This window comes from Scleropages formosus, chromosome 24 (assembly GCF_900964775.1).
Source record: "Scleropages formosus chromosome 24, fSclFor1.1, whole genome shotgun sequence".
In the NCBI taxonomy this organism is placed as follows: Eukaryota; Metazoa; Chordata; class Actinopteri; order Osteoglossiformes; family Osteoglossidae; genus Scleropages; species Scleropages formosus.
The window spans coordinates 5,470,313-5,484,287 of record NC_041829.1 but is presented as its reverse complement, the minus strand read 5'-3'; the positions used below and the strand labels follow the sequence as shown (position 1 = coordinate 5,484,287).

The window sequence follows — 13,975 nt, the reverse complement described above, 5'->3', positions numbered from 1 at the left end:
ATCCTTCAAGGATCATTGTGTTAGTAGAGTTATGGAAGAAGCATTTCAAAGAATGGTTTTCTCTGATGGAGAAGCAGACAGGGGCAGCCCCTCCAGTTTGGCACAGGTGGCAAGTCACCACAGTGCACCTTCATTATGAAGCTCTTCCTTGCTTTGTTGTCCCAAAGCATTCATTCATGGGAACCATCACATGATCTTGACTGACATGGATGTCTGTGCATTTCACACAGTGAAATTAGCCTCTCACTCCAGTGGCAGCTTTGCTCATGAAACAGTCAAGCTGAATGTTTCTAATCTGGCAGGTGGCAGTGATTAACACTGACTGACAGATGAAAAGTGATCATCAAGGCACGAATGCAGAAAGAACCCACTGATGAAACAACTCACTGATGGACAGTCAGTCAATGAGTTTCCTCCCGCTTGTCTTGAAAAGGCTCATGCTACTATCAGGATGAGCAGACAGACCCAAATCTTCCATTCCCCTCTAATTCTGCAGCTCCTTCCAGGGAATCCCCAGACGTTCCCAGGCCATGAAGAGATATAATTCCTCCAATGTACTCTAAGTGTACCCTGGTGTCTTCTCCCAGTGAGATGTGCCTGGTATAATTCCAGCAGGGTTCGTACAACATGCCTGAATCACCTCAGCTGTCTCCTCTTGGTCCAGAGGAGATGTGGACCTACTCTGAGACATTATATTATTCTTTCTGTTAGTACCCAAAGCGCATGACCATAGGTGAGGATGAAGCTGTTGGTTAGGTGGTAGGCCAAGAGCTTTGTCTAAAGGCTCAGCTCTAGCTTCAGTATCTATACTCCATCAATCCATGTTTTGGACCCCCTCACCTATTTTCCATCAGTTGTGAACAAGACCTTGAGATGCTTAAACTCCATTAGGGGCTACACTGCATGCCAACCTGTAAAGAGCAAGCCACTGTTTTTATAAACTTACACTTGGAGGTGGTGATTTTCACACCAGCCTTTGCACATTTGGCAACAAACCTCTCGAGGACACACTAAAGGTCACAGATAGACGAGGCCAAAGGTCAAGATCAAATGTAAGCACTAGAGATGCCACCCTTAGTCTCACCATTGGAAAACCTCTGAGTTTTGATATCCTGTTTATGAAAATCACAAACAGGCATGGAGACAAAACCCATCCTTAGTGGAGTCTGACAATCACATCATACGGATTTGACTGGCTGCTGATAATATGGAGACAACCCACACTGAGTTCATACTGCAACCGGATAACAACCATCAGCTAACCCAGTAACCGTAATTCCTGCGGAATCTCCTGAACATATGCTTAACAACATAGTCTTATGCCTTCCACAAGTCCACAAAACACATGCAGACTGAATTCACATATTCCCAGGCTTACTCAAATTTGCCAACGAGAAGAGTTAGTCCATGGTTCCAGGACCCTTGCCATGGAAGCTGGGGAGTGTCAACCCCTGCTGGAAAATACCCACCTGTCCACTTTCTCAATGGACAGTCAATAGATCTATTGAGTCATTGATCCTGTTATTGAATCCAGTTTTCTTATGTTCTTATTGCTTATATATTTGAGTGACTATGCATGCCATGCATGAATGCCTTGTGATGAAATGGAGTCTTGTGAATGGCATAATCAACATCCTGCATATTTTTTCTTGGATTGGTTTTGGGTTGTTAGGAACTTAGGCTCTTGGGAATGGATGCATTGGATGGATAAAATAGATACATGGATTATAGTGGAAAAATTCACTCTTGTGTTCTGGTATTGTTGGCACCAGGAGCATGGATGATGCTAACAGACAAGCACGCAAACATTTTAATCTTACAAGGTGTTCATCAGGAATAACACGATCCCTGAACTTGTGCTGCACATAAACACTTGAGGCACCACAGCTGCCAGTTACCTGAGGTGGCATTTCATACCTCTTATTATGATGTTTCTTTACCTGAGTACAAAAGGTGTTTGTACATCTATGAAGCTAATAATGTACTGTACCCTTTCTCATTGAGCCCTGTGGGGAAGAGACTGTACCCCTATCAGCGGTGGTTCACTGGTGCCTTCACCCATTCATTTTGACAAGGAGATCAGGTAGTATCGTGCTTAAAGCCGTCTAATGTGCAGTGATTTAAAATAGCTCAATTTACCTTACTCATGAATTAAACATGCCTGGACCATAATTGTCTCAAAGCAAAATATATTTTCTCTATTTATTTATACATTTATTTGGCCTGCCTGTCTTTTTGGAGGTTATATAATAAGGGTGCTCAGATTTAACATTTTTCCCGAAAACAAAATTAAGGAGCTTGTTTAAGGGGCAGTGTTTGTCAACGCACCCTATATTGCCAGTTCTCCAATGAACATATGCCCATCAGCTTGGGATAAATGTGTCATGGTGTGTCGTTATGTTTCTTGGGAAAATCATCTGGTTGTTTTCACACCCATCTCTCAGCTAGCGAGTGTTGTTTGTCCCTGGAGCGTACCGTTACCATCAGCGCGAGGAGTGTTGAGACCGCTTCTGGGGTTTCAGGTTCTTCCGGATTTTTCTGGCTTTATTTCTACCTGCAGTGCCCCTTCTGTGACTTCAGTTGACCTCAGGTACCCTAATAGATTCTTAAGAAAGGTGTGTTTTTAATAAAAAAAAACAGAATTATTGGTTCTCTAATAGAAAAACTTGATTTATTTGTTATCGATATTTATGAGCTAATAAGATAGAAGCCATGAGTCTGACAGTTCTGGTTCCAGCCTGGCTTCGCTCACTACTGGCCAGCACTGCTCACGGGTCAGAGGCACTGGTCAAAGGGGGTAATTAAATTCTCTGCCAGCTGGCCACTGTAATTGCACAGCAGATCTTCCAGATGCCTCCCAATACCACAGAAGCTGCCTTTTCCATCCTTAGGCAGGAGGTCACGTTTAAATTAGTTCTTGATTTCCCTACTCAGAGGGATAAATCTATAACCAAACAAACTCTCAACCGAAGGAATCTATTACATATTTGTATGATGCATTGAACTTGAAAGATAAATATTCCTATAATTTACATGGGGATTTTGGGTGGACAAACGCAACGTGTTTATTCCTTCTGACTAAATCATAGCGCTGAGGCTCATTTGGGCCACGGAGAAGTGTGCCACTCTTTTTACTTTCCTCACTCTCTCTTGTGCTCTGCTTCTCTCTTTCTCTCGCATTTGCTTTTTCAAGGTGCCTTCGGGGCACGGCACAGATTTTTTATTGCAAGGCAATGAACAAACAAAATTATTACCAGTACAGTACATAGTTTTGCAGTAATTAGAAGCACAGCAACTTTGCTCAAATAGCAATAACAATAATGGCACAACATTGGTGTTAATAATAATGGTATTTGTAGTCATTATCAGCAGTATTTTTCTTATAGACGTTTTTACACCACAGAAATGAATGCAGGACATGGTGCAGTTTCCATCCCTATAATCTCTCTCGGCAGCTCGATCCTTTGTTATACAAGCTAATTTTTCCCCAGACGCTGCTGTGATAATCCACTATGTATTGAGCTGAGACCTAGCGATGCCGTCCTGCCCGCGTTCGCACACACCAGAACTGCAGAGTTCATTCTCCCTTTTCGCAGGTTTCGTTCTTTTTTTTTCTAGTGACTAGTCCAATTTTACAAATAATTCATCCCCCCTTTTCCGCACAGTTCATTCCCCTCTTCCGCGCAGTTCATTCCCTTTTTCCACATAGTCATTTTCTACGTTTTCAGCAAAGTTCATTCGTCTTTCCTACAGGGTTCGTTCCTCTTTTCTACAGAGTTCATTCCCGTCTCCTGCAGAGTTTATTTTTCAGAGTTGTGGTCCCTGTATTCGAGCAGCAGGGTTCTCATACCAGCATCACGTGCGTGCAGAAATACACCTGAGTGCTCTGGCCGGAAGGTCCCAGGCCACAGTGGCACTGCTGGAACGAGACCCCAGATGCCCCAGTCCCCAGATATCACTCAGCCGTCACACTGCAAACATTCTCCTTAGTTTCTTTTGCTGGTGAGAGGCAGGGCTGAGATGGACGAGAGAAAGCAGAGGCACTCACTGAAAGGGGTAAGGGAAGCACACGCCCACGCGTGTCGTGCGCCGCAGTGCACTGCAGTGGGAGAGGCAGGAAGCAGAGAAGGAGGAAGAGGAGGAGGGGCTTCACACAGACACCAGGTGGGTGGAAGTGATCTGGGATGGCGGTCAGAATGTGCGGAAATTCTGCCACCGAGCAGACAGTTCCACTACCCAAGTGGGAGGCACAGCGCCCCTTAGAGGAGGATCAAAGACAAGGACAGAAGGAAGTGAGGAAAGGTGACACTGATGAGTGCTTGCGCTCACTTTCTGTGCCTTTATTTATTTATTTGGTCAAGGTTTTCATGGGCCCTGGAGCGCTGTATGTGACACGCCTCTCTCTGGATCATCCCGTGCTGTTCAGCCAAGGGTTATTTGGTTGTGGTACTTGGATGTGGAGATGATTTTTTTGTAGAACTGCGCAGGTCCAGTTGGCATCTAGTTGGAAGGAGCAGGATGGCAGGGAACATTGACTTTAAAGAGTTTAAACACAATAATGCCAGCAGGGGTTTGGTACCTGTCGTGGTCTGGCTTTGAGCTGACCACCTGGCTGTGTGTGTGTGTGTGTGTGTATTGCATTCATGGTACAAAAAAATCCCAAAGTGCCATTTGATTTGGCTTTGACAGCCCACAGCAGCAGAAGAACTCCACCTCCAGAGGCCCACCACGTCATTCATCCCCCCAAGGTCTCACACACACCTCCTCCCCCCATTTATAACGCACCACATTCCCTCAACGCCCCATTTCTCATATCTCCACCATTCAAGTGTTGGGAAACGATTTGACCTGCAAGGTGTCAAAGTTTCTTAAAGAATGTCTGAGATTCTGCTGCCAAACTAAACATGGGAAGGTCTTGCGGTTCTTTCAGTCCTTAATGATTTGCATTGTGTCTGAATTGGTATTGATATGCGAGCGGTCTGTTTTTTGTGCTGTCGGTGAGGATGAATATCGGGTAAAATAAAAGATGCATTCCATTCTAAATCGCCAAATCCGAAGGAGCCTGAAAGACATAAATTGTAACTTGAAGATAAAATAATCAGCCGATCGATGTTTGAGAGGGTTTGCTTCACGCTTATGTGTGGAATAAATTGATTACATTTGATCAGCTTGCTTTCGGTCTGTTTGCACTGAGGAATTAAGTGAGGTGTGCGGACGTCTTGATTTCAATCTGTCACAGGCCACTGTAACAGCTGTCATCAGGGTGTCAGTCCCTGCTGCCACGCTTTCCCTACCCCTGCTCAGTGCCGAGCTAAAACCAAACTGAGACAGACTGAGCAGATTAGCTAAATTAACTATCACACTGTTGGACCTTGCTGGTTTCAGTGCAGATTTTTATTTTATTTTATTTTATTTTATTTTATTTTCTTACCCAGTTTCTTGCTGCATGTTAACTGCAGCCCTAGGAAACAGTCTTTTGTTCAAATTCCCTTTATATGGTTTCCATCTTGGTACATTGGAACAATGCACAATATTCTCTTGGCCAAAGCTTACAAACACTATATGTAAAGGAAATGCAAAGAAGGCAGAACCACGAAGAGTGCAGTGAGAAAAGAGAAAGAAACCATGCAGAGGAATTACAGTTTGTCTATTATATTTATTTACCGCATTCTATACATACAGGAACGGTAACCCATGTTATACACGATAGCTTCATCAGTTTAAGGGCTTTTGGTGGATATTGATTGCTAATTTCAATGGAGTGTCAAATGTATGGATTCCAAAACCCCTCTGTGAGAAAAGCTGGAGAAGGAGAGCAGGTGTTATGTGTGCCGGACCCAATATGTCTCAACGACATCCTTCAGAGCTGGTCAGACGTTCGCAAGGTCAGACGCTTGCAGAGTGGTCTGCGTGACAGCAGCTCTGGCAGTGGAGGCAAGGACAGACGTGCACTGACAGCAGGACCAGGTGTAACGCTGCATTAGGAAGATGTTGTTAAAGACAGGTCTCATGTCACAGGGGTGTTTTTTTTTAAAATAAATCATCTTCTTCTGCTAAATGGCGCCTTCGTCTGACTACGTAACGTCATGTCAGAGCGACTGCATGGGATTTAAACTCACATCGGGTCATCTCTGGTGTGTGGATTTTGCATCTTCGCAGGCAGCATTCACACCCCTCCCATGTCGCTGGGTTTTAGCTGCTTGTTTTAGTACCTTGATCAACGACACTGCAGAGGGAGGTGGGATTGAAACCCGGGTCCTTTGAGTGGAAGCGACAACTCCAACTATTAAAGCACCTGTGGCCGCATACTAAACTCTGATTGGTCTACAAAATACTCAGATCACCAAAACTAAACTCTGATTGGCCAAAACTAAACTCTGATTGACCAACACTGAACTCTGATTGGCCAACACAAAACTCGGGATCACAGCCACAGTAAGAGTTACACATCTATTCAAGTCATAATTGCCTTGTCCTTCCTAGGGCAGTTGGCAGTGCAATGGTTATGCTTCAGCGGGAGAGAGACTGTGATGGATGTGCCTTAGCCACTCTCACTTTTGTCTCCTTCATTCATCCCCTCATGCCCTAGTTGTTGGCAGGTACACTTGAACATAATATCCCCCGCCATGAAGGCATCTGTTGAGCACATGGCATTTCAGGCCCCTCTGACGTAGAACGCTTTTTCTCGTGCCTTTCCCCAAGAGATGTGTGCAAAATCGTTTTCCCTTCGCAACTGCGCTCCATTTATTCCTGCCGTTACTCAACAGTCGGTGATAAAAGTCTTTTCTGCACTGGATCTGTGACCCCAGGGAAATAACGAAACATATGACGTCCAAAAAAGAACAAAAAAGAACGTGTCACTATTTTCTGTTTTCTGGCATGATTTAAAGGAGAGAGAAAAAAAAAGGGTCTTAATTATTCTCACTTGAGTTGTGCAGCTATTCAGTGAACCTCCGACTGGCTGAAGGCTGAAATGGGTGACAGATATCAGGGGCTTGAATGTGCCAAAGAGCTGAATGGGTAGGATTCCCAGCAAGGTGAGAAAGTGCAATGCAACGCCTTTTCTGCTGGAGCCAGAACGTGGGTGGTACTGCCCTGATGGCAGGGTGGTCTTCATCATCTGTACTCCGCATAGAACAGAAGACGGTGGTCCTCCTGTTCATACGCAAATCTCACGCGCTGGCCATCGTGCAGCAGCGTTTACAAGCCGTGCCGCGGCCATCCTGTTCTCACTTTGAGCACAGCAAAGCGAAAACATACAAAGTCGTGGCTTGCCCGAGCATAGGGTCGAATGCTAAATAGACAAGCGCCGTGTGCAGCGAGGCCTCGAAATGAATTCCATACATTACTCACAGCTCCGTACGGGAAAAAAATGCCTATTTGTGCGGAATCAATTCAGAATAACTTTCCACTCGTCTCCTTGTGTCCTGCTTGATGAATGGATTAATGATTTCTTCATGGGCCGAGTCGCTGAGTCCAGAGGAAATTCAAAGGGAACTATGCCGAGCTCTTGGGTGCTTGGGGAGAGATTCAGAGAGCAGAGCTAAGTGAAGATCACTGATGTGGACTGGAGCCTCGGTGGTGCAGCGCCTACAGCCGAGGACTCGGTCACTTCTCAGAGAAGAAGGTGTTTGGTAGCGGTAAACAAACGCGAAGTTGCATAACATAAAGTGTCAGTTAGCTTTGTCACTTGCTTTGCATCTATGTGTGAGCTTGTGTATTGTGGGTAACATTTACCACAGGAAGGAAATGTGAAAAAAAACAATATGCCAGCCTATGTTTAGAGACATGCTGTGAGGTGTGAAGGTGGAATGACAAGGAATCTCAAAGGTGATGACTGCAGTTCCTCAATAGAGAAGAAATGGTGCCCTACAATTAATCAGCATGCTTTTAAATGAACTCTGCGTGTTTAAGCCCAGTGTGATCTCATGTACGTGAAAGGGTTTTTCTTGCTTTTCTGAGTATGACTAAACCTGAGAGTTTCTATTTTTTACTATGAATACCTTTTTGACCTTACCTGACGGGAGGGAAAAGGTGAAAAAATGATGACTTGTGCAAACCACTTTGACTGTCACATTCAATCTGTTTAAAGGAACGATGTCAATCAGAGGACACTGGCAGAAAAACAATGCACGGATGAATAATTTACCTGGGGAGTGGGAGATATATATAGCTAATACTGCAAACCAGTCAATTAAGGCAAAATAGTAAATGAGACACCAAGAGCAAGACATTACATCTTCCCTTTCACCATAAAATGATGTCATCGGTAACACAGTTTCCATAGTGACATCTCTTTGTCAATCGATACTGTTAATTAGCTCTTGGATTTTGGGTTAATTGCCTCCTTCGTCTAAAGATTGGTTTTATTGGTGTGAACTGATGAATGACGTGCATTTCACGTAATTTAAGGCTGGGTCCTGGGAGAGGTAAACCTGTGCGTTTGAATGAATTATTAATAATTACGCTGGTGTAACGGGGAAAAGCTAGCCAAAGGCTATGTCTCTGATCAGGTCTGATGGACAGTCTTAATAGTAGGGTCCAGCAGTGTAATCCCACTTCATAGGAACAAACTGGAGTTGCTTTCACCAAAGAGACCAAAGGAAACGTTATTACTTAGGGCTTGGTGCCTCACAAGCAAAAAGTCTCATCTTGGCTTCTTAGCTTGCCAAACCTCAGAAAGAGATACACTGCATGTCTGAGTAGAAGAAAAGAGAGGAAGGAAGTTTGGGAATCACTCACTTCTGCAGTGAAGTCTGATTTGGAGTGAAGGAGTAAAGAAGACTGCTGTTTTTCTTGTTTTTAGGTGTTTTTTCCTCTGAAAAAAAGTCCAGATTTCAGTCTCCGTGGTTCTCAGTTAAGCCTCTGATGCGGTGTGTTGAGTTCCCTCTGTCCCTCAGAACTGCCGAATCCTTTTCAGCATTTAAGCAGGGTCTTAAAAGCGGACGCTTTTCTGACCAGCTTCCCTATTAACATCTCCAGAAATGCGCACCACAGCATCGCCTTGATCATCTTTATACCTCCTATCAGACTCCGTTTTATATGCAGCTACTTGTGTAATGTGCGTTGCCAAGAAGTCATGTGGCTCTTTGATTGTGAAATGTACTTTTGTTTACTCTGGGTTGCAGGTCGTTTTGGAGAAAAGTATCTGCAAAATGAATAAATCCAAATGCAATGTAAATGTACAGTAAATATCAGCCAGGTTTCCTGTGTAGATTCTATATATCTATAGAACGACTTTCTCCGCAGTTTCTCATCAGCAATGCAACTTTTATATCTCATGGCCTGTAAAAGACCGTGCTTATAATTTATTTTTCTGTTCAAGGTGTACAGTAGATTCGTTCTCCAGATTATGATGAAATGAGAAGGTAGTGAAAAAAATCAATATTAAGTGGGTGTCACTTGGGGGAAGGTGTTCTTGACTGCAGTAGGAATGTGCTGGTCCCCTTGCTGATGGCAGCTCTGGCCTGTCACGTCCCTCCATCAGCACCCCCATCAAGTGAGGGCGCAGCAACGTGCTTGGGCTCTGCGATGAAAGATGGGAGCAGAGCGCTGGACTGACACAAGGAGATGGTGAAAGAGGCAGGGAGCAGGTGAACAACACTGTGTGCTGAAGGGCGGATGGATGGAAAGTTATGGGCAAAAGGGGGAGTGGCCAATGTGGGGGAGCAGCTGTTCGAACGATCTTGTCATTGAGGAGTTTTCGTTAATCGTGCTGATGATCAGGGTTGACAGGGCGAGATCAGAGGTCAGCATTGATAGATGACAGTGGTGCAAAGAGTAGAGATGAAGCCTGCTGGTGCCAGAGACACAAGAGGAAGCTAAACGCGTAGCTGCCTCATCCCCATGCTGTGTTCTGATGATAGAAGTGGCCATCAAAGCGACAGAGGGGTCGGAGTTGGGGCGTGGGGGAAGAAGGTGACCCCAGCCAGGCAGGCCACACCCTCCCCCCCACTCACAGCGCACACTGTCTGCGCCTCTCTGTAAGCGTGCATGCATACCAGCATCACCCTGTGCGTTCTCTGCATGTACACGCCCGCCTGTGGCTCCTGGACTGTATACCTCGAGGCGTATACAGTTTTGCCTTATGTGTTTCTGTTTTCTGTTGTCCTGTGTTTCACAGCCTTAAAAGTGTATGAACAATCTGATCTCTCTGACTTGCAGACATTACTCATCTTGCTTAGGGAGCGCATTTACGCAAGATAATTCACAAAGATTAAGATGTAACGCATTGATCCGGCCGGGGAATCGCCGTAGACTAATCAGGTTGATCACCTTGCTCGAGGCTACAACTGCTATTTTGCTCCGAAGATTTAAATTTAAACTTACCGGTCCCGAATGCAGCTAGTTGTGAACATCTCAGCACTCTTGCCCAACATGCCGTTTCATATGCTTGTCTTCAAATGTGCTTTTGCAAAAAAAAATAATTTACCGATCGTTATGACAAGCACACAACTTTGACATATGCTTATCTGACAGAATAGTACGTTACTAAATTGTCTTGCTATAGAGGAAGACCGTGTGTCTCTTAGGGTTATAGGGCCCCCTTATTTTAATACACACACGCACACACACACACACACACACACACACACACACACACACACACACACACACACACACACACACACACACACACACACAAAAGCACACATCAAGGTAGCAGTAGTACCCTGCAGAAAGACTTCTAATGGCAAGCCGTTCTTTCGGTGGAAGGAATTTGATTTAATTCTCAATATTGCTCCAATCATACATATGTACTCACACACACTCAACACACACACACACACACACTTGACTGCCTCACTTTGCAGATCTACTCCGCCCCCCTTGGGGTCCCCTGGCCTCAATTTTCAAGGCTGCCTACACTTGCTGCAATGTGCCTATTTTGTGCTCGCTGACTCGAGTCACACTGCCTCATCCTGTTTAGGACAATGCTGACGATCCTCTCCTTAACACACAAGAGGAAGGCTCAGAACAGAGGGGGAACATCAACTGTTGACTCGTCGTAATCATCTAGCTTAATTTCCAGCACGTTCCTTTCTTATCAAGGCAAAAACAATTTGCTTGTAGTCGTTGGAGTTCCATTTCTTCAACGAAAAATGACGGTTAGAAATGTCGGTAGTTGCTAGAGTTCATTATTATGTGAGTACTGCAGCTCTTATTAACCTCACTAAGTTCATTTTAGATCTCAGTTAATGTGAACTGAATAGCACAGACATATCTGCAGAGCCCTTTCAAAGGGTTTACGCCCATTATCATTTCTAAAGTGTCTGCAGTGTGACGTTGCCCATACAATTTATTTTTGATAGAGTAAATATTTTATCATCACAAAGCACACCCCTTTTATAACTGCCCCCGCTGAGGTTTCTGGCACCTTTGTTGAATCTTCTGCGACACGAGCGTGATCGACTCAACGAAGCAAGCCTCATTCCCTGAACCCCAGCCCATGAAACGAAAATCAATAATTTCCTGTACACTTTCAATCGAATAAATTTACCTTGTGGGGTGACTGGACAGACAACGGGTAACACCTTGTGTTCCTTCAGCAAGATGTGTGGCCTAAATGTCTTAGAAGAAAAGTTTGGAAAAGTTGGGAATAAGCCTCTTCGAAGGAGTAAAAGGACTTGGCCTAGTGGCTGCTGCCCACATTGTCCTTGCCATCATAGTTAATCAGGAAAAACCGAAACCTTAGATTCATCCTTGCAGCTCAGCTCCATTTTGGGGATGAGAAGACTGTCCAATGTGTCCTTCAGCTCTTCTGCCACTCGCCTTTGCACAGGACATCTGGAGATGAAGAATTTAGCAGGCAGCCCTCCTACTTTGCTCAATTTCCATGTGATCTGTTCCATCCCTCTGAGCCAACTCCAAGCCTTTCTGCTGAGGATTAGCTCCAGAGAAAAGCTGCTGCAGTCCTGGAGGCTTGGCATCAACCTACATCTATGTATGAAGACCTTTTGTGGAAGATTTAGGAGAAGCCCTTTCGCATAAGCTTACCCGTTTATTCTTAAACTCTGTCTAGCATCAGATCTGCAGATCTGATCCTTGTGCTGCTCTTTTAGAGTATATTGCATTATGTTTTATATCAAAATGTTAAATAATTCAACATTTTGATCAGCACCAATACTGCTGTGGAATGTTGAATAGCACAATGATATTAACAGTAACAACCATATTTGAAACCTCAACTTTAACACCTTAGGTAGCCTTTCCTGTTTCAACAGTGATGATATTTTCATGAGATACAAGATTGCCCTAATTTAATTTCAGGCTGATTAGGCTGTTTATTCAAGAGCTTCTTCAAAGCTGTGCGGTCCCCTTTGAGTCTCTGAACCCATGTAATCTCATGGCATTGCTGACTGTACCACCCCCCAATCCCCCGTCTTTGTCAGACATCTAATTGCATCCCAAGATGATACATGCTAAAGGAGATGACACAAGACTGGGAGGGGAGATTCTCCCTCCATGCAAAGTCTTTCCATCCCAAGAGACTACCCGGTTGGGAGTAGGAAATCCACTCCCATGTAAAGTCTCTCAATCCCCAAAGACCACTAGACTGGGAGTAGTAGATCCACACCACATGCAAATTCTCTCCATCGCCAGAGATCACCAGACTGGGAGTACAAGATCCACACTTCATTCAAAGTCTTTCCACCTCCAGACACCACCAGACCAGGAAAGGGAATCCAACTGCAGATTACTGGATGCCATCAGAGAGAAAAATAAGATAGCTCATACTCTGAAGAACATAAAAAGGACAATTGGGGCAAAGGAAACTTCTAAGAAGATGTCATAGCTCATCTAATAATGATAAACAGCTGAGCCATCCAGTTAATTGATACCAAGTCTTCAGGCAAGCACAAAACTGGAGAAAAGCAACCCAAAACCCACAATGAAATGGAACTCACCTAGACAAATTTAAACACATAATCCAAGAATACATTACTTCAGTGGATGTCTGAGTCCTATGCATTTTTAACCCAAGATTAGCTTTACAAGGATGTGGCTAATAAGCAATATGCTAAGAATTTGGTCTATGTATGAGTGCTAACCATGAGTAGAAAGACGAGATGGGACCCGAGACAGGCCATGAAAACATGCTGGTCTCAAGACTTCAAGAAATGCCGCCAGTTACGTATAGTTTAGATTGTATGCGGGTTCTCCGGCTGGACTTCCATGCTTAAAGAATCCTTAATTTTGTGAGCACTGGAAGAACCAAAAACTGTAAGTGTGGTTTCTAAGGATTCAAAGTAAATGCCTGGAGAGCTTGAAAAATGTACAATACCATTCAGACTGTATGTGCTAAAGTCTAGTTTACTTTGCTCGAGAATTTAAGAGGTGAATCGACATCAGGCAGACGTGCTCAGCTGAAGTCAGCTGCCATTAAGCCAGGAGGGCCTTTGACAAAGACGCTCAGGAAATCACAGCAGTACAGTACCTGTGCTGTAATTGAAGAGCTCAGCAGTCCCACATTCATTTTCACTTGACATTTAGGCGCTCTGGTCCTCTTCTGCCATCACAGCTGCGTAGAACCAGGAGGAGAAATATGGGAGCAGGGCACCCTTGGTGATGACCCAGGGCACGGTTCAGTCCAGCAGCAGCCTTTGCCTGCTCGCTCCCATGTGTCCTGAAGCCCACAGCGCGTGAGTGTTTCGCGGATGAGTGTCGGACGTCTGCTGTCACATCCACTGTGTGGTGTCGCCGTCGTCCATGCGCTCTGACGCTCTGAATGCCCTGTCGTGTTTGCACATGCACAAGAGGAAGGCTGAAAATTATTGGCACGCCTCCCCCACACCGCCTACACACGCAGACACACAAACAAGGTCACGCACGGCACCCGACAGCCCCATTTACAGCCAGCCACTGCCCCTAGGTGACAGAGCGCAAGGGGGACAGAGGTTGGAGGATGCAGCCTCACACTGAGTTTTCTCCTTTTCACAGCGACGCCCACCCGCCGAGCTGTGCCCCGGGGGAA

General features: G+C 44.8%; 1 protein-coding gene across 1 annotated transcript in view; it reads left to right on the top strand.

Annotated features, from left to right (window-relative positions):
* LOC108936599 (IQ motif and SEC7 domain-containing protein 3-like) overlaps positions 1-13,975 on the top strand; it is a 101,875-nt gene that overhangs the window by 38,402 nt on the left and 49,498 nt on the right. The window lies entirely within an intron of this gene.